Source organism: Amphiprion ocellaris, chromosome 16 (genome assembly GCF_022539595.1).
Source record: "Amphiprion ocellaris isolate individual 3 ecotype Okinawa chromosome 16, ASM2253959v1, whole genome shotgun sequence".
Taxonomy (NCBI): domain Eukaryota; kingdom Metazoa; phylum Chordata; class Actinopteri; family Pomacentridae; genus Amphiprion; species Amphiprion ocellaris.
In genome coordinates this window covers 26770217-26792069 of record NC_072781.1, presented here as the reverse complement: position 1 = coordinate 26792069, position 21853 = coordinate 26770217, and positions in this window count along the sequence as shown.

Sequence of the window (21853 nt, the reverse complement as noted above, 5' to 3'; positions counted from 1 at the left end):
CTGGGAGGAGAGGAGGCAGCCAGGGTGGCACGCTGACTGGAGGAGTGCCAACCGCCCTCATCCAGGTAGGGATCCATGCCAAGTCTGCCTCCGTGTCTCTCTCCCTCTGTCTGTCTGAATCAGTGGCCGTCACGCTCGCTGACATTCAAAGTTTGTTACCCGCAGTAAAGACTGCTTTGTTTCCATTACTTTATCTGTCACCCCTCCGGTGCTGCATGTGATACAGTACCAGCGCTGCTAGTCGATGTGGCCCTCATTGCCTTAGTGTATATGTCAGCCTGTCTTACTGAACCCCTATTTCTGCCATATTAACTATTAGTAGGTCCTCTTTGTAACACACCCACGGATGTACAGACAACTATCACTGGATTAATGTAGCACTGTAGACAACTTCAAAATGTTGGGATTCTCAGATAAGTTCTGCAGGCAATTTCTCAAATGGATGTACATTTGTCTTTACTTGTTTTTTTTTTTTTTTTTTTTTTGTTCTTTTAGTTTGTCCTGTTATTGCAGACCATATATTTTAATCTCACTGAAAATCCCCCCAAGACATTGAGTTAAATTAGTAGAGACTGCAAGGAATATATTAGCCCCCACCTAACCCAATAATGGTAAACCTGTTGAAATGTGGCTTTAATAAGTTTTTTATTCTGCATCAGTGAAGTGAGCACATCAGGGCACTCATTATTTTACTCATATCTTTACATCAGTGATGAGATGAATGTTTTCCCTAAGATAATATGTAAAATTTACTGAATAATGAGTGAACAAATTATGAATGTTTCTACTCAGAACTATTTGCATAAACTTTTTTTTTCTCAGACAAGCAATCCTAAAGAACACAAAATAAAAAAACCTTGGTAGCGTTGGCAAAACTAATGTCTATCAGATTATTACTGCTTCCATTAAACATGCAGCCTATATGCAAAAGTAGCTTTCGCTGCTCGATTTTTATTTCACCAGATTAATTGTCAGTAATGTGTTAAAGTTAAGCTTTAGCTCGTGTAGGCAATGGCTGATGCGTGTTTTCCTTTCTGGACCTACGGTAGCTGAACACAGCTTGACTCCAGTGATGATACCAGTGTGCACATAGTGTTGTTGCCCTCTGCACTTACTTGCCCTGCCAAAGTGTGGCCTCCAGGCTGAAGAATAAGGAACACATTCTATAACTGGGCTTTGGGACTCACTAGATTTATTGTGTGTAAAAGTACATGTCTGTAAGTAAATTCCTATGATTGAATTTTTTGTTTGTAATATTCCAAGTGTGTTATATTTTACCTGATCATACGACTGTCTACCTTTTGCTGCCATTTTGTACATTTGTAGTCTTGCAAACTCAGACTTGTTTCCACAGTGCTGGAGAATAGTCTGTCTGCACGTCATTAACATTCTACAATAGAGTAAAACGAACACTCTGACTTGTTTGTACTTCTTTAAACCAGTCCCAATCATCTTAGGCACTGTTGTCTTACGTTTGGAAGAGGAACATGAGTACTGTCATTAAAATGGATAATTTACAAATTAGCCAAGCAGGCCTGCCTTACTGCAGGATCCAAATCTCTGACAAAACTTAATGTGTAGTTCAATATATTATAGGTTGTTGTTTCCTGTAGCTAGGTGGATTTTGAAAATAATAACATGCAGATAGCGAAAGAGGAGGAGAAAAATGCAGGAAATGCTCACTGGAAATGGCAGATATCTGATGCTTTTTTTTTTGGTGCATTGAATTGTCTTTATGCTTAAGATCCGCTAAACTCTAATGTGATGACGTGTAGAAAAGGTTCAGCAGTGACGATGTTGATGTCCAGATGACTTTTAACTTTTCGGCCAAAAAAGTCTCCAATAAACATTAAGAAAAAGGAAATCGTTTCTTCTGCACCAAACTTCAGCTGCTAACACATAAACAAATGCAGTATGTTTTCTGTATGTTTTCATGTCAATTTTAATGTCTAATTGTTTTTTACATCACATATGCATCAATGATTTGATTACTCTCAGATCAAAATTTTTTTGTACACTTTAAATATGAACCTTTACCACCTTATTAAGATTAAAGTGAGTCACAAAAGAAGGATCCTGTTGGTAACATAAAACTCATATCTTTTAGAAGTAAAAGTGGTTTAGTTCAGGCCAGTATGCAATGAGACTACACTGTGTGTCTAAGTTAATGTTCATTGTGCTTCTGAATTTTGCAGGTGTTGATTAAAATACAAATGAAGTTGAACCAATAGTGTGTATGTATGTTTGGTTCACAGCGTGAAGGAGAATGCTGTTAAAGATTTGCTTTTGGCTGCAAAAAAAAAAAAAAAAAAAAAAGCCTTGTTAGTGTGGATGATAACCATAAACCACCAAAAAACAAATGTGAATTTATTTTAAGGTGACTTAATATTGATTTTGTTTTATGGCCTTATCCAAGTTGTTTTCTCCTGAGTAGAGCCTTGCTTGTGTTGCATCTACTCTCAGATGTACGTCACTTTGGATAAAAGAATTGTATATTGTACTCAGAAGTGAGTACAGGTTTCATCTACTGCATCGTCAGCTCAGAAAGGGACATGCAAACATTTTTATATAAACACTATGAGGGGGCACTTTGAAAAGCATTTGCTTTTTCCAAAACTGTATTCATATATTTATATAGTGCTCTCACTTTATGCTAGTATCCGCAGTCTAACAGGAGCCCAGACTGTCAAAGGCCAGTGACTGCAACTGGTTCAGAGACAGACTGTGAACATCAGGTGTTTAATTCAGCCGATGTCAGCCTGTTAACCACGGCTGCTCAGGCCAAACTGGCCCTCGGCTACACGCTGTTATGTTTATACGTCTCAGTGTGAGCCAAACACATCCCCTCAACAGGCAGGTCAAAAGCTATGAACTCAGAGTGGGCATTTGCCAGAGAACAGGGAGTACATGGCCTGCCAATTGCTACAAGCGTGTGGCCAGACGGCGAGTAGACAAGGTTCAGGAGCAGCCAAGTGGTGTCCAGTGAGGGATACCCTGGTTTAGTGTTGGCCAAACAACGCCTCCGGGCTGGCTGGACTGACTCAACATGACTGGTGTTTGCGTGTAGACAGTGTAAATGAGAAGCTCAGCCTGTCCTCTGTAGGTTTGCTTTGCTGTTTACTGGTCAGAAGGGTGATAAGAGGTTGGATTACAGTCCTAACAGAGACGTAGCACATTTTCACTTTTAGTATTCTACATCTGTTGAATCTCCAAGGAGACTATAAAATCAGTCTTTTTCGATTTTCAGTGCTCTGCCATTGATATTTTTGTGCTCTTATTCCAGCCATCTCTTTTGAAAGGGTCCTGTGTCTTTTTTGGAGCAGATTCGTACTTTGTATACACATTTTATTGTTGTTTTTTCGTAGCGAATTTAAAATAATAATAATAATAATAGTAATAATAATAATAATAATAATAATAATAATAATAATAATAATAATAATAATAATAATAATACATTTTATTCATAGTTGTCTTTCAAAACACCCAAGGACACCGTACAAAGTTAAAACACATTCACATTAGCAATATAAGCTTAAAGATGTAAAAAGTTTCAATGAAGGAAATTTAGCAGTTTTAAAAAACCGAAGAAAAAAGATGAATGGAAGTCAGAGTGAATATGCTGCTTTGAACAGGTGGGTTTTGAGATGGGATTTGAAAATGATCAGTGTGTCAGTGTTTAGATGTCAGGTGTGAGGGAGGTCCAGAGGCAGGGGGGAGAGCGGCTGAAGACTCTGGAGCCCATGGTGGTCATACGGGCAGGAGGGATGGTGAGGCTGAGGGAGGAAGATGATCTGAGAGTCCGGCTTGGTGTGTTTATGTGGAGGAGTTCAGTGAGGTACAGAGGGGTGAGGTCCTGGAGGGTCTTGAAGGTTAGCAGCCTGGTTATATAGATAATGTGGTTTGGGAGCCAGTGAAGTTGTTGGAGAACAGGGGTGATGTAGTGGAGAGAAGATGTCCTGGTGATGATCTGGGCTACAGCATTCTGAATTAGTTGGAGTTTGTAGAGAATTCATTTTTGTGGGTTTATTTTTTTTATTCTTTGTAATTGTTTTCTTTTGTTCTTAAGTATTTTTTTTCACTTAGTCTGTAGTTTGATTCTCCTTTAGATTTTTTTTCTGTAATTAATTTTGTATTTGTACTGATTATTTTTGCAACAATGTCTATTCTATTATACATTTGTTTTGCTGCATATTTTATGCTTGCTTTCTTATAACAGTTTATTTATTCACTAACAACAGTATAACCACTTGCCTCATATTGTGTAGGTCCCATTCGTGCTGCTCCGATCCACTGGGCCCTGGATGTGGGACCTTTGTGGGCTTCCTGTGGTGTTTGGCATTGGGACATTGGCAGTAGATCCTTTCGGTCCTGTGATGTGCAGTGTCTGGCCTCTATGCATCAGAATCTTCTGGCAGATCTTATGAATGCTCGATCAGATTGAGACCTGGTGAGTTCGGGGTGAGTCAACACCTTTGGCTCTTTGTCGTGTTCCTTTAGACACCCCTGATCAGATTCTGAGGTGGCATGATGCATTGTCCTATTGTATTCAATATATTGTTCTCATTTCTCCTTTTTTAAAGAATGAATCATAAAGATTTTTTTAAAATGTCTAGTAGGTATCTATTTTTCCTCATTTTTGTAATGCATATTTTATTTAGTAGCAGATATATGTATATTTGTTTTTAATACACTGACCACTTATGATGTGAAATGTGTGAAGGATGTTAATGATTCATCCTTATTCAATTAATTTAGAAATTTAACAAATGTAAAATGTATTAATCAATAAGGCAGCACACGAAGGACATGCATGTTATAAAATGTACAGTAGATTAGCTGTAGTACCTGGCTGCTCCAACAGGGGCAGAACTTCTTACTGTTTCATGAGAGGATGAGAAGACAGTAGGTCATTTGCTGTGTTTCCGGTCCCTCATAGTACAGGCAGGTCTGTGTTAGTAAGCAGAGAGCATTGTGGGTGTTTAGCTAGCAACGGGCCACAATGACAAAGACTTCTGTGGTGTTTAATGGCTTCCGGCCAGCGCTCACATTTTGAAGGGGAACCAAAGTTTAGCAGGACAGCATTCCTGTAGCAGAGACGCTAAGATAGTTGAGCAGCATTTTTTTTTACAGTGAACGTTAAAAACAACTTAATCAGCATATTGATTAATGTCCACTGCATTTCATTCATTTTAGCAATGAATCAATTTTTGATTGATTATGCAGCCGACAACAGGTTACAAAAATGCTTAAAACTTGCAGCCCTATTGTGAAGTCTTACTGATCTTACTCGCTAACCATCACAAAATAGTACACAGATTGTTGTCTTCATTTGAAGACCTCAGGAAATTGTACCTTTTCATGAACCTCATTGAGTGCTATGTGAAAAACACAGTTTCTAAAACATACTGCTCATGAATTTTCTACAGCTGAGTTTCCTGCCATTTCCACAAGCACTATTTGACTGACGAGATATCCATTATATGCTGACAGATACTGAGGCCCATCCTCACACTGTAGCATGTTAGTGAAACAGTGCCCCTGTCCGCCACCCCCCTCTCTGGGCGGTCAGTGCCTCCCTTTGGCACAGCCCTGATTGGTACAAGTCCAGAGTCCTTAAGGTAAATGGCACCGGACTACGCTTGGCACACTGACTGTGCAGTGGCTAATGTCCCTACTAGTCTCAGTACACAGTACAGGTGCCACTAGGCTAAACACACACATACTGACACATGTACAGGATAACCAAAGCTGAGTTAACAGCCAAGTCCACTTACAGGCCATGGGAGGATAAACACACATTTTGGCCAAATACACACACACACACGGCCAAAACCAACCTCGACCACTCTGTGGCCAAAGGCATTTGCAGCACAGTCCCACTCAGCAGGGAATCCCAGTGTTTGGCATCTCATCTCTGCGGGAAAATCTAACTGAGAGGGAAGAGAGGGAGATGAGGAAGGAGGGAGAGTGTGGGGGGTTGTGGTAAGAAAAGCTGGACAATCAAATATTACAGTGTTTAACATTTAATTTTCAATCCCTGCCGATTCCATTCCCCGCCAGTGTTAATTGCCGCTGTGCTACCTGCCACCAGTGGTCCTTTATGAAATGACTTCTGAATTGAAGCATATGGACGAGGAGCCGCGACGGGAGCCGTGAACGACTTGAGGAAGGGTCCCATTAAATAAGAGCCGGCTAATTACTTTGTCCTCCCTTTTGTCCTGTGCTATCCGGGCTCTCGCCGCTGTTCATATATCTTACTGTAATGAGTAAAGCCAGGGCCCGGCACCTGCGCTCGGTAATTAAACATATAAATTCTCCCCTCACGGAAATATGTGTACTCACCAGGATTGATTTATAAGGCTCTCTAAATTGCACTGTTGAGCTTATTTTCATTGGCTGTTTTTGCAAAGGGACTGGGAAGAGGAGAGTCGTCCATCAGCTCAGTGGTGGAAAGCTCGATCTTTTTAAAAACACTTGTCTTCTGAGAGTCAGGTTCTCTTCTTTCCATTGTTACTGTTTGTGTTGTTGGTGAGGGTAGTGATGGTGGGACTCCCTGGTGGGTCTTCTGAGCTCAGGAATGAACTGTTACACCTCCACAGCCAAGAAAGCCAGTGAAAAATGTCCTCATAAAAGCATACCACGATCATGGAGGGATCCAAACGAAACAGGTCTATGACTCATTTATGGTTCTTTCAGCTCAAAACCTGCTCATACTGTACTTTAAAACTAAAACCAATGGAAGCATCCGTTTTCACCTCATATTTCTTTCCTTTCTTTCCTCTGAATGTGCAGTCTCATTTGATGGATTTCATTCCAAGCTCTATATAAAATATTTCCACCTCATTTTCACATATCACTGTTTCCACATTACAGGTGAAGATACGTGTCTTCAGGTAGCTGTTAACAAATCATTTTGATTACTTTTATTGTGAAGAACATTTAGTGAAGTATTTGAGGTAATATATTTCACAGCTTTTAAAGAAGTTTAATCCATTTAATTATTTTTTATGAGAAGTGTGCGTATATTCTTTGTAGGTTTATACTGAGACAGAGAGCTTGGGCTTTAGTCTAGTAGGGCTGCGCACAGATATTATGAGGAACCAGGGCTCAGTCTAACTAAATGGCACTGCTTTAGTTACATCATGCTAACAAGGCGGGTATAGAAATTACAAACATTAAACGTGCACTTTGGTTGACAGCATCTAGTGAGTTTACGTTTTAATAAAACTAATGTAAGTAGAAAAATCACAGTTTATTGTTTAAACAACAGCTGGAGACAGGGCAGGGGAAATAGCAGGTAAGTCTGCTGTCAGTAATGTCAACCGCCACACACCAGACATTAAAGCTTTCTTTAAACCTCCATATCTAACAGACCAGCAGTGCATTTTTATAGCCCCCAGATTTAGCATTGGAGACAATAATGGCTCCTTGAAAAAGTTACTGACTCAGTATTTCCAGTGAGAAGTTGATGCCAGAGACTTTTGGAGTCAACAGCTAATGACCATTGTTGGTATTTCACTTTAAGGTTGTCTTCCACTTCAACCCATGGAGCTGCCACTTGATTTTGACTTGAAGAATCATTGCTAAAGTCCACACTAGGTTTTTCCAAAGGTTTCAACCCTATTTTAAGGTGATGGAAAATAGACTTTTTTTCACTGACAACTGAGCAAACTCCACCTGCTGACTGAAATAAAGAGATAAAGCTGACAGATTTGGAAAAAAAGACAGTAGACCACTGAACTATGCAGTCATTTACCAGGCAGAGTTTCACGTGAAAACATTCAAGTATATAATTTAGTATAGTGTATCTTGATCCTTACTTGAGACCAGAGTCATAATATAGTTTCTGTCTTGTACATAATGTTCATGTCAACCTCAAAGTCATTATTATGATTGTCAAAGTCAAAATTTACTGAAAGCTCAGAATTATCCGACTTGGCATCTAAAAGTAGAGATGTGTTGACAATAGCAAGCAAATACAGATGTCTCACATCAGCTCATGTCCATTGTTGAAATTAAATGCTGAAATTTAATGGATGTAGCGCTGTATTGAATAAGCACAGAGTCACATGGCATTTTTTTCAAACATGTTCAAGTAGACAATATTAAATACTTCAACAAAGCAATTAGAGTTGTGGAATGAAGTTGTCAAATGGTTAGAATCTCCAGTGCTGAGCAAAAAAACCAACGGCTGCCATCTTGAGTCGTCCAAAGACATGAATGCTATGAAAACATAGGAGCCCTTCCCATCATCACTGCCATGATGTGAATGTGGTATAAATATGAGTTACCTCAGCTACAGCTTTATCTTTTTTTGTTGTTTTTTTGTGTAAAATTAGCACTCTAATTAATCATTTGCTCTTTAGCTCCAGGGTATCTTATATGTCTTAACTAAGTTAATGATGAATAAATTTCCTACATTTAATGTGAAGGTGTGATTTCTGCATCTCAAGGTCATCCTCAGGAATCCTTGCTCTGTTGTCATGGAGATAATGCAGTCATGATGTTAGGCTTGGAACTTCTGCAATGTGATAGCAGCTGGTCACACTGCACTTATACTAATATATGATATTTATCTGGTAAATATGTCCAACTTGCCCCTTTTTACATGGGGGCGGTATGCTGGGAGTTCCACAAACTTTAAGTACTAGTCAAAGGTTTAGACACACTCACTCACTGAAGGGTTTTTCTTTCATTTTACTATTTTCTACAGTGCAGACCAAAACTAAAGATCTTTTTCTCTCTACTCCCGCTCTACAGCTTGCTCAAGGGGAACATATTGGACTTGTTAGATTTCTCCCTACTGCAAGATCTTTGTTTCCATAGGTTACGTTCCCCAAGATGACTTATATTGTAAATTGACATCACATAACTACAATTTAACAGAATTAAAAGTCAACTAGTGGAATTTCTTGTCTCTTTATTTGAGAACATCAGTTGTTTTGTGTCAAGGTTGGGTTAAACAGTCCTGCTTAACTACTGCAGTGATCAATATTTTGACAAGAACTGCTCAACTGAAAAGCGAGAAACCATTATTACTTCAAGACGTAATGGTCAGTCAGTTGTGAAAATATCGAGAACTTTGAAAATTCCCACAAGTTTAAAAAAAACAAACGAACAAACATGAATTGAGCAGGTGAAACTGGCTCTTATGAGAACTGTCCTAGGAAAGTAGGGACCAAGAGAACCGTCTGCAGTAGAGGAGAACTTCATTGGAAGCAGCAGCCTCAGAAATCAGCAGTTAACAGCAGGTTAGACTGAAGCCCACAATACCTCCAAAAGCAGCAGGTACATCTCAGTGATAACTGCTGGGAGGTGAATATGTGAATCGGGCCTTCATGGTGGAACTGCTGTAAAGAAACCACTTCTGAAGAAGACCAAAAAGAAGAAGAGAACTAGTTGGATCAAGAAACAGAAGAAATGGACATCGGATCACTGGAGATCTGGAGTCTGGTTCGATGAATTCAGTTAGGCTTCAGGGTTGCAGCTGACTTGTCTTTGTGAGATACAGAGGAGAAGATTGGACATGCGATGGTGTTTTGGGGACTGTGCTGGTGACACTGTTGGTGTTATTTTACAGTCTTGGAGTCCAGTTTTGTTCTGCAATTTAGAAAACATCACAAAGAAGAATCTTGGAATGAGAAGGTCTATTCAAGGTTTTCACTGCACATTCTCGTTTTAATTTTAAATGTTTCCGTGTAAGCTGCCAGGAGCAAAATATGTTTAATTGAGAGCTGAATTTGGCCCACAAGCCCCTATTTGTTCCCATGTAACTAGAAAAAGTCCAGTCAATGATAGACTGACAGATGAAGATTTGAACTTTATTATAGATGTGTGGAACTTTCAAACCATTAAAGAGGAAGTCTACAAGTAGAAATACTATTGATTTATCTGGTCAAACAGGATACTGTAGCCAAAGAGAGGATCACTGGCTGTACTCTGCAAATTCCTGAAGGCCTGTTTCTTTTTGTGGGTGATCTCATTCAGCCTCTGTGAAGCAGCATATAAAACCATACAAGCTTCAATCTCCTCCACGGCTGATGGAATTCCCTATTAGCTGCCTGGAGAACGCTGCCCAGCTGGGAGTCTCATTTCCAGTGTGCTGCGTTAAAACCTAACGAATGTCATAATTAACTGGATATACTTTACAATTAGAATGGGATCCGCTGTTATAAAACCATCTACCTTTTAACCCCTTCCTCTCCCCTCACCCCCTCACCCTTTTTGCTCTCTCATTATTCATTTTCCAACATGACATTTCTTTATTTGTTTTGCATTATTTATTTTTTTCTGTTTCTTGTTCAATTTCTTTCTTTTTTGATTTTGGCCAAGGCCTACAGCTTTCATAGCAGTCCTGACACTTTTGTTAATAAATCATTGGGAAGTTAATGAAAACGGCATTCAGGCATATCCAAAATGATTGTGTTCTTTGTCATGCTAATAAAGTGAAAGATGTTCGTCCAATGGGTGAATGCCTGCACATTACCAGCAACTTCTGATTATGTGTGCGCCTGTTGCACCTCCTTCTTTCTTCCTCACCCTATCCTTGTTTTCCTTCACCCTCTCCTTCTCCCAGACGAATGTTTTAGCATATTTATCTCATAGGTTATCAACATGAATCCAATAGGTTCCGGAAGCAGACAATTGTGTCGCTTTAAATTGCTCAGTGGGAAATAAAAGGAGATGGTTGCCTTGACTTGCTGTTGACCTCTACTTCTTCTCTCCTCCTCAGCCCCTCCCCTCCACCTCCCGTCTCCATTTACCACCTTTGTGTCTAGGCTTTACATACAGGAGAACAGAATTTAATTTACCTCAAAACTTAGAAATGAATCAAAAGTTGGCAGCTCCTTCCCTTCTGTTTGATGGCCAGTGACATCCCGGAGGTGGCCAGGTTCACAGTCAAACTAGTCAGGCACAAAATTTGCAGAATATGTTAAGACAGAGTAAAAGAATAATAATGAATCATCTTGATTTGAATTTTAAAGAATGAATGCAGAGCTCATCTGTGGATTGATTTTGTTTTCTTTAGCGATAATTTTAGGATTTTTTAGGCTCATCACAGCGATATTTAATTTGATCATTTTCTCATACACAATACATGCTTTAATTTGACCCAAAATTAGCCTTTATTAAAATTTGCATTTGTTTATTCTCCTGCTTAAAATCCTGTAAGTTAGAGATGAGCCCTAAACATTCAATTTCAAATACTTACAATTGGGTTTAGAAAATCTCATAATTTTATTTTGAAAATCTTATTATAATAATCCCTATGAAGGATGATATTTTATTAGCAGCACGTGAAAATATTTAACTTAAACGTTGTCACCATAGACTTTTTCTGTAGTAAATACAATTCATTCAGAAAATGTATTCATTTTTCTTATAAACATCTCACTAAAACCTCCTGCATTAACTGACAGTATTTACACGATATTACCCAGAAGGACGTCACTGCAAATAATTGTACCACCACTACAATGCATTGCATTTATTATGACTTGCTATATATTCAGTGTTTGTAAGTAACTGGAATTAGCAGATATTTGGCATCTCATATGCTTGTAAGGACAAACTTTTACTTGATAGAAAAACACGTTTTGCTGTCTATAAATGAAGTGCACAGTCAGAGTCACGTTTTCTTTATTTGCTCTGCGACATTTAATCATTATTTTGACTATTTCCCACCAGCAGTACCTGCAAGTCCTCTGCTACTTTTCTGTCTCAAAAGATCACATACCACACAGCAAGAAAAGAGCTCCTTCTTATTTGTTAACTGATTGTATGTCTATTTAATTAGAGCATCAAAACCTTGTGTTCATTTATTATGGAATTTCCTTCAGTTACAAAATTGCCAGGGTCAAATTATGCATTAAAAAATATCCACCTCCAGAGCTGCAGCTGTCATTTTCCAGAGATGATACAAATTGAAATAAGAAATAGGATTTTCTTTAGAAAACTCTTAATTCTTTTATCAGTTAGTTATAAATATAGCCGAGTGTCTGACTTCATAGTTCATAACCTTAAATTCACTTGAAGCAAAGTGACTGTGAGTGTTTTGTGTTACTATTGTGTCCCGATAAAAATACAGTAGACAATAAGACAGACTTTACACACATAATTACAGCAGTTCATTGGCTTACATTAGTTTTATATTTTAGTTAAAATTAATTAATTGCATTAATTTTCTGGACTGTAATAAGCAGTTGTAAGAAACTGTATCACGAGCTGGGAGGATAGTGAGGACTGAGCACCTGGTTTTGGATTTGTGTTTAAAGTTAAGAATTTAAAGACTCATTTTGATTCCTTGCATTATTTTGCAAAATAAAGCTTCACTCTACTTCATTTCAAATCTTCTGTGTTTGAGATGTTTTTCTTCTTCATTCTGATTTGTTTCATTTTGTCTGAAAATGATCACTGCACGCTGCAGAGAATTTGATATTTTTTTGACAGCATTTTCGGACGGTGACAATTATATTCCAAAGTCATGAATGATTTAAAATTCAATAGGAAACATGGACAGCATAGTGATGGAGTGACAAACCTGATGCATGATGTATTTCCTCATTTGATGATCATTTTCTGTGCTATGTGAAAATTCTTTTCAACCTTTTTGGCTTGAGATCATTTAAAAAAAAGCTTTTGTCACTCGTTGCACATACGATAAAATACATTTAATCTTTGCAGGGCCAAAGTAGCCAAATGGTTCAGCAACTCATTAGGGGAAAATCTAAATAAATAGAAAAATGTTTTTGTTTCCGTCATTCATCGTGTGACCACTTTAATTATCTGTTCTGCTTTTTGACCAGAGGGTTGTGAATTATTCTTAGGCGAGAAGGAGGAGGCAGAATTAAAATATTTAGCACGTAAAAAACTGAATCAGAGCAACCAAAAAATATCAGTTAAGAATTTTAGACTTCTTTTAAAAATAAGATTAAAAGAATGAATTTGAGGCTAAATGTCTCTGTGTTCCTTGCTCATTGAAAACTCCACAGCTCCACTTCATCATTTTCTTTTCACCACCATAAACCTCTCTCCACCTCCACATGCACTAAGTCTCTCCTCTGCCTCTTCCACAGATTGCTCAGGCCTCAGCGCCTGCAGCTCCAGGTACACTGGTCTGATTTTATTCCTTTTTTTTTCATAAAGCCTGAATGTTAAAAAAGGGAATGGAATATTTGATGGGGATGGGCTCCCATAATCAAGCTGAAATCTCCATCATTATCCTGTATCAGCCGATCCCTTTTTAAAAAGCACCGGGAGTTACTGGTGTTTTACATGAATTTTGGGGCTCGGCGGTGCTGCTGGGAGCCGAATACATTTGTCAGGTCGAGCCTCTCTTACAAATGCACTGCATGCAGTCTCTCTTTCACACACACATATAAAACCTTCTGTAATGGCAAAATCACAAATGGGAGGAGGGTGACGGGTGGGAGGGTGAAAAGAGGGGTAGGGAGGGGGTGAAAAAGTGTGGTTCTATGTGTGTGTGTGAGAGAGAGTTAAGCAGGAAAAATGTATTTAAATATAGATGCATACAATTTGTGATGGTTTTTGGCCCCACTTTCCGGCAAAAGCATATTTGGTAATATTTGTTTCTTACAGGAATCCTAAAAAGAGACACTCTTGTCTATTTCAGGATGTAACCTCTGTCTCATACCGTAGAGAACTGACAGCAGTGTTGAAAAGACACGTGCATGTAGTAAAAATAACAAAAGAAAGAAAAAAAAATCTCACCGTGCTTTTAAGTTTTGACAGAGGATATCACTGCAAAATTTGAATATTCCTTTCCTCTATGCTGTTTTTGTTGTCCGGCCCATGTTCATGCTCGCCCCACGTCGTCGTGTGTGCTAAAATTAGGAAAACGGTCATAAGTGTGTCACTGTCAGATTTAGTAATTGTACTGGCAAATGTGACAAGCTCAAATTGTGATTCTGTGTCTTGTAGTAAAACTCATTGCAGCGGATATCTGTGACGAGCTGCAGTGTGAACAGAGCCAGACGGAGGGCTTCGTCCCTTTTCTGAACAGCGATGTCGCCTCAGATGTATGTGTGCGTTTGTGTGTAAATGTGGACACGCTAGCTGAGGGAGGGACATCTGTTTGCCTGGAGGTGGGGCCAGATTCTGAGAGCGCACGCGTGTGTGTGTGTGCGTGTGTGTGTCACAAACGCACCAAAGCCCAAACGGCAGCAGCGCTGGCAGTTTCTTCTGGAGTCCATGTTGGAGCAGGTACCTGCAGGCGAGGGCAGGGGACTCAAAGACAACAACAACACTTCACTTAGGCCTAATTAGGGAGGGGTAGGGGTCAGACTCTGAGCAATATGTTGCACATACGTCTCTGTGGTTGCACAGTGGATTATGGGATACTGGACTGGGGAAAACTGCTCTACTACGTCGACAGATATAAACTATTGAAGGAGATTCTATTATTAGATTAGGAGCATATTGGGTGATGTAAAAAAAATCAAAACTTAGAACATTTATAAACCGGATCCTTGTCCAGTCACTCCCTGTTTACCGTTCAATGCACTACATTTTATTTGAGTGCATTCTGTGTTTTAAAATCTTCTACAACGGAGGAAGAGTTCACAGCTTGTACACTTTTTTCTGAATAATTACAGCGGCCCTGAGAATTGAACACACTGCAACTTGAAAAACATTTGCAAAAAGGTAAAACAAAATCAAATTAAGAAAACGTCTTTAGCAGTTTGGTAACACACGAACAGCATTTAGAGAAAAACCCTGCAAATATAGAAAACACAACCAAGTACTGAATCAAATAGTGCTGACTACAACCAGTGTTTCCAGGGTGCACTGAAAAATGATGGACATGGAGGGACACATGTTTCTGTAGTTCTAGACTGAGAAGTGAATGCTAAAAAGAGGACTGACATGTCTCTCTATTGTCTGCATGTTGTCATGCATTGTGTTGTCTGGTAGCTGGAGAAGTTTTCTTAATCCTCTGATTTTGATGTGTGTTCTTAGGTTGCAGTGTGCTGTGCCACCGTGCAAAAAAAAAAAAAATACAATTCACACACCAAAACTACCAGTGTTGTGCGGCTCTACAGCTGGCAGCGATTTCATTTATGTCTCATATTGAGTAAGCAATTTACTGTGTATAGGGAGTCATGAATGAGTGACGAAGGGAGGTGTTTTCTGACAAAGGCTTAGCTGAGTTTGCTTCAAGAGTTTTCCAGAATTAATTCATTTATCACCTTTGTGTTGTAAACTTTATTACCCAGACGACACTTGTATTTCTAGCAGATCGAGGCCCATGAGTACACTTGGTAGAAGTAGTATGAAACTGATGTCTTGGATTGTGCTTTATTTATGCTGCTCTGGGTAATAGAATTTGCTAGTTGAATGATTAACATAAATAATTGGAATATAAACTCTCTTTTCTTTTTGTTATCAATCATCTAAGTTTTAATTTCAACCATTAACAATGTTGAACTACATTAATCTGCATGAAAGGTGCTATACAAATAAAGTTTGGTAAAAGGATTGATTGCTATTTGTTATAGAGATAGTTAAATGCATATAAAAGCAGATTGTCTTTCAAGATTTAGATCAAAATATTGTTAGTGAAGATTGTGTTTTAATCTTGCCTTCTTTAAAGATCTAATTTGTAAAAGGTTTTAGTGTGGATATTGCAGTCTGCTTTTGTGACTTATTGACGCTGAACATTCTTTGAAAAGCACTGATTTTATTGTTCAAATCAAAACTGCAGTTTGATGAATATAATTTAAAAATAAGATTTATTCATTTTAACATCACAACACATTCCAACTTTCTTGAAGAGTCTCTTTATAGCACACTACACTGCAGAATCCTCTTTCTTTTGCCTATCAGTTTCTGTTCATTATTAAGGACCTAGTAGTCTTTGTTCCTAATAAAAATAGTTTAAATAATTCTCTGCAGTCACACATCATTTTATCAGTTGTATTGCAGCGACCTGCTCATTCTGGAGTATTTCCTTGAAACAGGTTGATTTGTATCGAGGACATGACAAAATAGTTTTACTGTCCCTACAGAATTCTTTTAGAGTTTTAATAAAAGAAGTTAAACTGTGAGAAAAATTCAAAAGACAGCATTTAATATGGAGATGCTGTGAAAAACAAGTCTGAACCACAGAGGTTTGTTTAATTTCGTGTAGAAGATGTACTAGATTTCATCAGGCTATGTAGGTGTTCACACTTTTTTTTAATCTACCCCCTGTAACAAAAACAAAAGACTTGTTTTGGATGCTGGGATTTTGTCAAACCTTTAGCAAAGAGAAACTTCAAACCTATTAAAACCATTGATTTATCTTGCTGCACATGTGCCCTCTTTTGTAAAAGAACAAAAATCAAACAAGACAAAAAAAAAAAAGAAAAAAACGAAGAAATAAGAATAAAAGGAAAAAGGAAGACAGGCATCAAACAGAAGTCATATGAGCAGAGTGTGTTGCTCCTGTCCCGGGGTATGATTTCCTGTAAGCACCTTGTACCACACTCTCAAAGTTGCATGCCAAGTCCCCCCCTCCTCACCCTTCCTTCCCCCCTCCATTCCTCCACAGGCCTCCTCGACGACCACCTCACCACCCTGCAGGAGGTGAGGTCAGGGTGCTGGGATGGAGGTTGGGGCTGCCCCTGAGCGCTGCGATGCAGGCGGGCTCCCTCTCCCTGCGCTGCTTTAAGGTTTGGGCCGGGGTGAGTGTCGGGGGGAGGAGAAGCTGCTGAGAGCTGCCGGCGAGGGCACCGCGCACCTCCAAAGGCGTTTCAAGAAGCCAACCCACCCCCCCACCCGCCAGATACCTCCACATCCAGACACTAGGGCAGGAAACGCAGTAGCCGGGCCAACATTTAGCATCCTGCCGCCAAACACCAACTGAGAAAAGGTCCTCGAAAGTTCCAACAACTGACTACAAAGAAGGTAGACATCGCCCCGAACCACTCAGGAGAGGTCAGCTATTTTTTTTTTCTTTTTTTTATTTACTCCCTCCCTCCCTCCCTCCTTCCCTCCCTCCCTCCCTCCTTCCCTCCCTCCCTTCCTTTCCTTTCTCCACACGGCTGAGGTTACAGCATGGAAAGGTGAGCCTGAGCTGATCCTGTGCTGGGGAGGGCAGCCGCTACCTCGAGCGTCAGGCTAACACCAACATCCACAAGCTCCAGTGTGGCCAGGATGAAAGGCAGTTGGAGGGGAGCGAACTGTACCGGGCTCCGCAGTATTGATGTCAGAGAAAATGAACTGACTCCTCCATCGATCTGCAGAGGGAAAATGTAGAAATAGAAACGGTAAATCTGGCTCTCTTGACTAACAGCTTAACGGCGGCCATCCTTTTTTTTTTTCTCTTTTCCTTTGCTCTTTTATGTAAACTGGGACAATATTCCCGCATTGATGTTTTCTAGAGGGCAGTAAAGCATTTGAAAGCTATATTGGCTTGTTTTGTTCTCCTCTGGATGAGGGATGCTGTGTTTTCATGATCAATAGAGCAGGCCTGAGTTACTCTTCAGGTTCCTGTTATTAGGGAGAGCAGAGCAGTCTGGACTCTGTAGCCATCATCCCAGAAACATCCCAGGACAAGATGTTGACTCAGTCCAGCAGCAAGCAGCAGTCTTTACGGAAACATATTTCAAACATCGATGCCTCTGTATGCTTATTATTCTCTATCAGTGATGTTGTACGTAAAAATAACAGATAAATTGTGACCTCCTATCAGAAACACACAAAAATTTACAACAATGTATAGATATAAACTCTGATTCTGTGAATTTACCCCATGGACATTTCTGTCAACCAAACAATTAAACCTGAAATTAGTTTAAAGGTCTTTATCATCCAGCTCTTCCCTGCTTTGACACAGTATTTATGAGGTCAAAAAGCTTAAATTTTAAAGTTCACATTCGATGAAAATTGAGCTACAAAAGTGCACAATAACCCCGGCATATATATTTATAGGAGAGCACTCTCTAATCAATAACAATTACTTGGCCAGGTGCTGAGATTTTGCTTTCGGAGGTCTTCTTGCTTTTAAGTTATTTATGAACACAAAACTCTTCAGCCAGCAAAAACTAGCTTCTATCTACACACAAAAGAGAAGAAAGTATTATTGTTCGAGTAATTTGTGTCACAGCATGTTTCTGCTGTTTTCTCCACTAGCACCATAAGGCAGATTTCTATCCAAATGTCCAGTGGTGCCCAAAAGTCTTGTCAGTCTGGCCCTACTTTATATACAGCTGATCCAGTTTCCACAGTGTTCCAGAGCTCCATGCACTGCCCCCTTAGAAACCTTCAGTCTAGTCATGATTTGACAATGAGAAAGTTCCTGTTTGCTCAGAATAACAATTCAGTTTTGCTTATGTAACAATTACAGTTCAGATTGTCTCAAGACGCTTTACAGAATCCATATGCCTGAACCACCAGAGCAAGCCTTAAGGTGACAGTGGAATGAAAAAACTCCCTTTTAACAGGAAGAAACCTTGAAGCAGAACCCCGGGTTGAGAGGTACAAAGTCAACAATCTGACTACTGACATTTTCATTTAGTTGTGATGCAATCTTTCTATCACACTACCACTTAGTGATTGCTCAGTGATACAACTTAGCAGTGTTTTCCTGGAAACTTGAGGCACAGCCATATTTGTACCAGGTGAACAACGGCTGAAGGTTGATTTAGTCGAACAAGCATCTGGTGAGTCGATCAAATCCAGCTGAGTGTCGTCTGAACTTGGCTTTAATGCATGGAAATCTGAGTTTTTGTACAAAGGGGTTAAAATGGTGGGTGTCGCTAATCTGCTGCAGTTTGATTGTTGGCCGAAAAGAATCTTTTCTCTTTTCTAAAGTAATCTTCAAACTGTAGGATTATTCCCAGGTTTACATTAAAATATGACACATTTTGGATCACAGTGTTATGCAGCTTTGAACTCTATTTTCAGAAATTTTGCAAAAGACATTATGAACTCGTGTGCAGTGCACTCACTACTGCTACACACATGTTAAAGTTTGAGCCACTAAGATTAAGAGGTGGTTGTGTTAATTCTCCAGTCAGGTGCAATTCAGCCGTTGAAATGATGTCACTGAATGAGCACTGGTGAAAAATCAAGTGGTAGGGGCAATGTAAGATGGATAAAAGGCATTTGTTTCATTTATTAATGTGAGGGAAGTTCCAGTGTCCTCCTCAAATTAAATTTGACATCGAAAAGAAGAAAAAAAAAAACAGTGTACAGGTTATTTCTGAAGCCTGTACAGTGAAGTACATGTAGTCTGAATAAAACCTTATGTTCTGTTCATGTTAACCATTTTTCTGGCCAGGAAGTTGGAGGTAGTTTTGTTTTGTACTAACCATTAATTTAACAATTTTTTCCTGTGGGATTAATAAAATATTTCTATATAACCAGCAGTGATTAATGTGTCTATCTAGGTGATTTTATTTTTGTTCAACATGGAAACCGCTAACTAGTCAATAATAACTGGTCCAAAAGCTACCTGGTCAGTAATCTAAACCAAAGACATGAAAGAGCTACAGTTTATAGAACCAACAACACATAAAGAAAATAGCTCAATTAAAGGAACAATCTGAGATATTGTGCTTCATAAAAGTCAAGAGACTGTACAGCTGCATCAGTTTATTTTGCACTTCTCCATTATCCATGTGGCTGATTTCTGCTTTATTTTCTTAACCTTGGTTTCACGGCTCAGAATCACTTTGTTGTTTCTTCATCCAGGGGACACAATTGTGAATGAGCTTCAACATCAGCGACACAGTGAACAACATGCCTATATAAAGTGCTAAGAAAAGGAAAGTTAAGATGCAATTTAGAGGTCTGGAACCAGGCTACTACATGGATATTTACTTTTATTTGACAGAAAACTGTGTCAACAATATGCACAACGTATCATGATGAGCATGTGTAGTGCATGAATTACACATTGGATCCGCTCTTACACCGACTGATGTTCAATAAGGACGTGTGTGTGTGTGTAGTGACCTTCTCTGTGAAGTTTCTGCAGTGGGAGGTGTGTTTCTGTGTGTGTGTAAAGAGAAGGGAATGACTCTTGACTTACCCTTAACACAACACACAAGCAAGAGATCATTAGGAAGACAGAAATAAATAGAAACAACGTGGCAGCTAAACAAAAACAATCAACTGTGATTTGATTGACACGACCCCTGGGTGCATGGCGCCCATGGGACCAGACCTAATTGTTGAAGCATCACAGGGTGCAAAGTCATCACTTACTATGCTCAACACACATAGTAATCAAACGTAATCTGATATTATTAGCTATGCACAGTATTTAAATACTAATGACTTGAGTAATGCTTAGACATTCTTTATTCATTCAAGCATCATTTGCCTCAACCAAACTTGGGACACTGTAGTCACTGCAGCGCCACAATGCAGTGTGTATTTGCAAATGCAGAAGCACATATTTATATTTGCTCTTTATCTAATGCAACAGTTTTTTCTTAAATTTGAGCAGTTTCATCATTTAACAGGGCTTCAAATCAACGCCAACTTAACCCTCCTGTTGTCCTCGTTTACAGGCACCAAGAAGTAGTTTCCTTGTCTGAAAAAAATCAAAAAACTCAGCAAAAATAATTCCCCAAATTTCTGAAAATTTGCAAAACCTTCAAGAAGAAAATTCCAATAATTCCTTAAAATTTCCCTTAAAAGTTTTATTTAAAAAAAAGTCCCCCAAATTTGGCAAGAAAATTCTTGTAAATATTTTCAAAAAATGAGAAAAATCCTAAAAATATCTAAAGTAATTCCATATATATCAGTAAAACTTCTAATATTTTCTTTAAGAACATTCACATAAAAATCAACCAAAATCCAGTCATGTGAATGTTCTTAAGAAATATTTTAAACATTTTTTTCCACCCAAAAAGTTTCAGAGATTTCCCAAAAATGTTGAAAATGTGGACATTAGAAGTTTCAGTGTGAAAATATATTTTTTCCCACATTTTCAGACTTTAAAACGGGTCATTTTGGCCCGCAGGACGACACGAGGGTTAACTTAGGTTAATTCTTCATGTAGATGCTAGTCATGACTACATATTTAGGGATTTCTTCAGAGCATTTTATTGCATTCAGCCCCCTGTAAAGATAAAATGTCCCATCACCTTTAGCAACTGTCAGTTACTGTACAGACGTGCCTTTCATACTTGTCGTCTACAACACAAATGGTTTTTTGACTGCAGGGAATTTTTTTTCATTGCAATTCCACAAGTGACCACAGGGACAAATAGCTCAGCTGAACAAGTGGTGCACTGTATCCAGCTTTCCTAACACATCCATGGATGTACCCTCAGACAGACCCTGCTTAGGGTGGATCCAGCAGCATTCAGGATGGGATCTCCAGGGGTCTTGTATGTTACCGTTTCAACATTTTTAGAATCTCTGTTTTTAAACCAGCACCAACAGGGTCATTTCATTTGCATTTGTTGTGCTTTGACTAAGCAACATAGATACAGAAGAAATCCAGTTATAGATGGACAAGCCCAGGACTTGTTAAGCATTCATGCTGAGAATAATATCCAATGAAAAACTGAAATCTGCAATGAAAAGGTTTTACCAAAAAACTTAACTGAGCTCTTTATCTGTGTGTAATGCTGCAGGCAAAAATAACTTGCTAAGAAAACGGACTAATTTGCTTCATCTTTGTGAGGCTTTAGACTGAAGTGGAAATACGGACACCAAAAGTGTAGAAGGAACCTTTTAGAATTTTGGAAACTTCCCAGACTTTAGTCCCTGGAACTACAAGAGATCATTGATGGAAACTCTGCTGAGGGCAAAATGAGTTCTGCCATCAAAATATGAATGTTTCATCTCAAGAGTTAGCCAAACTACAAAGTGAAAATGTTGGATAAAA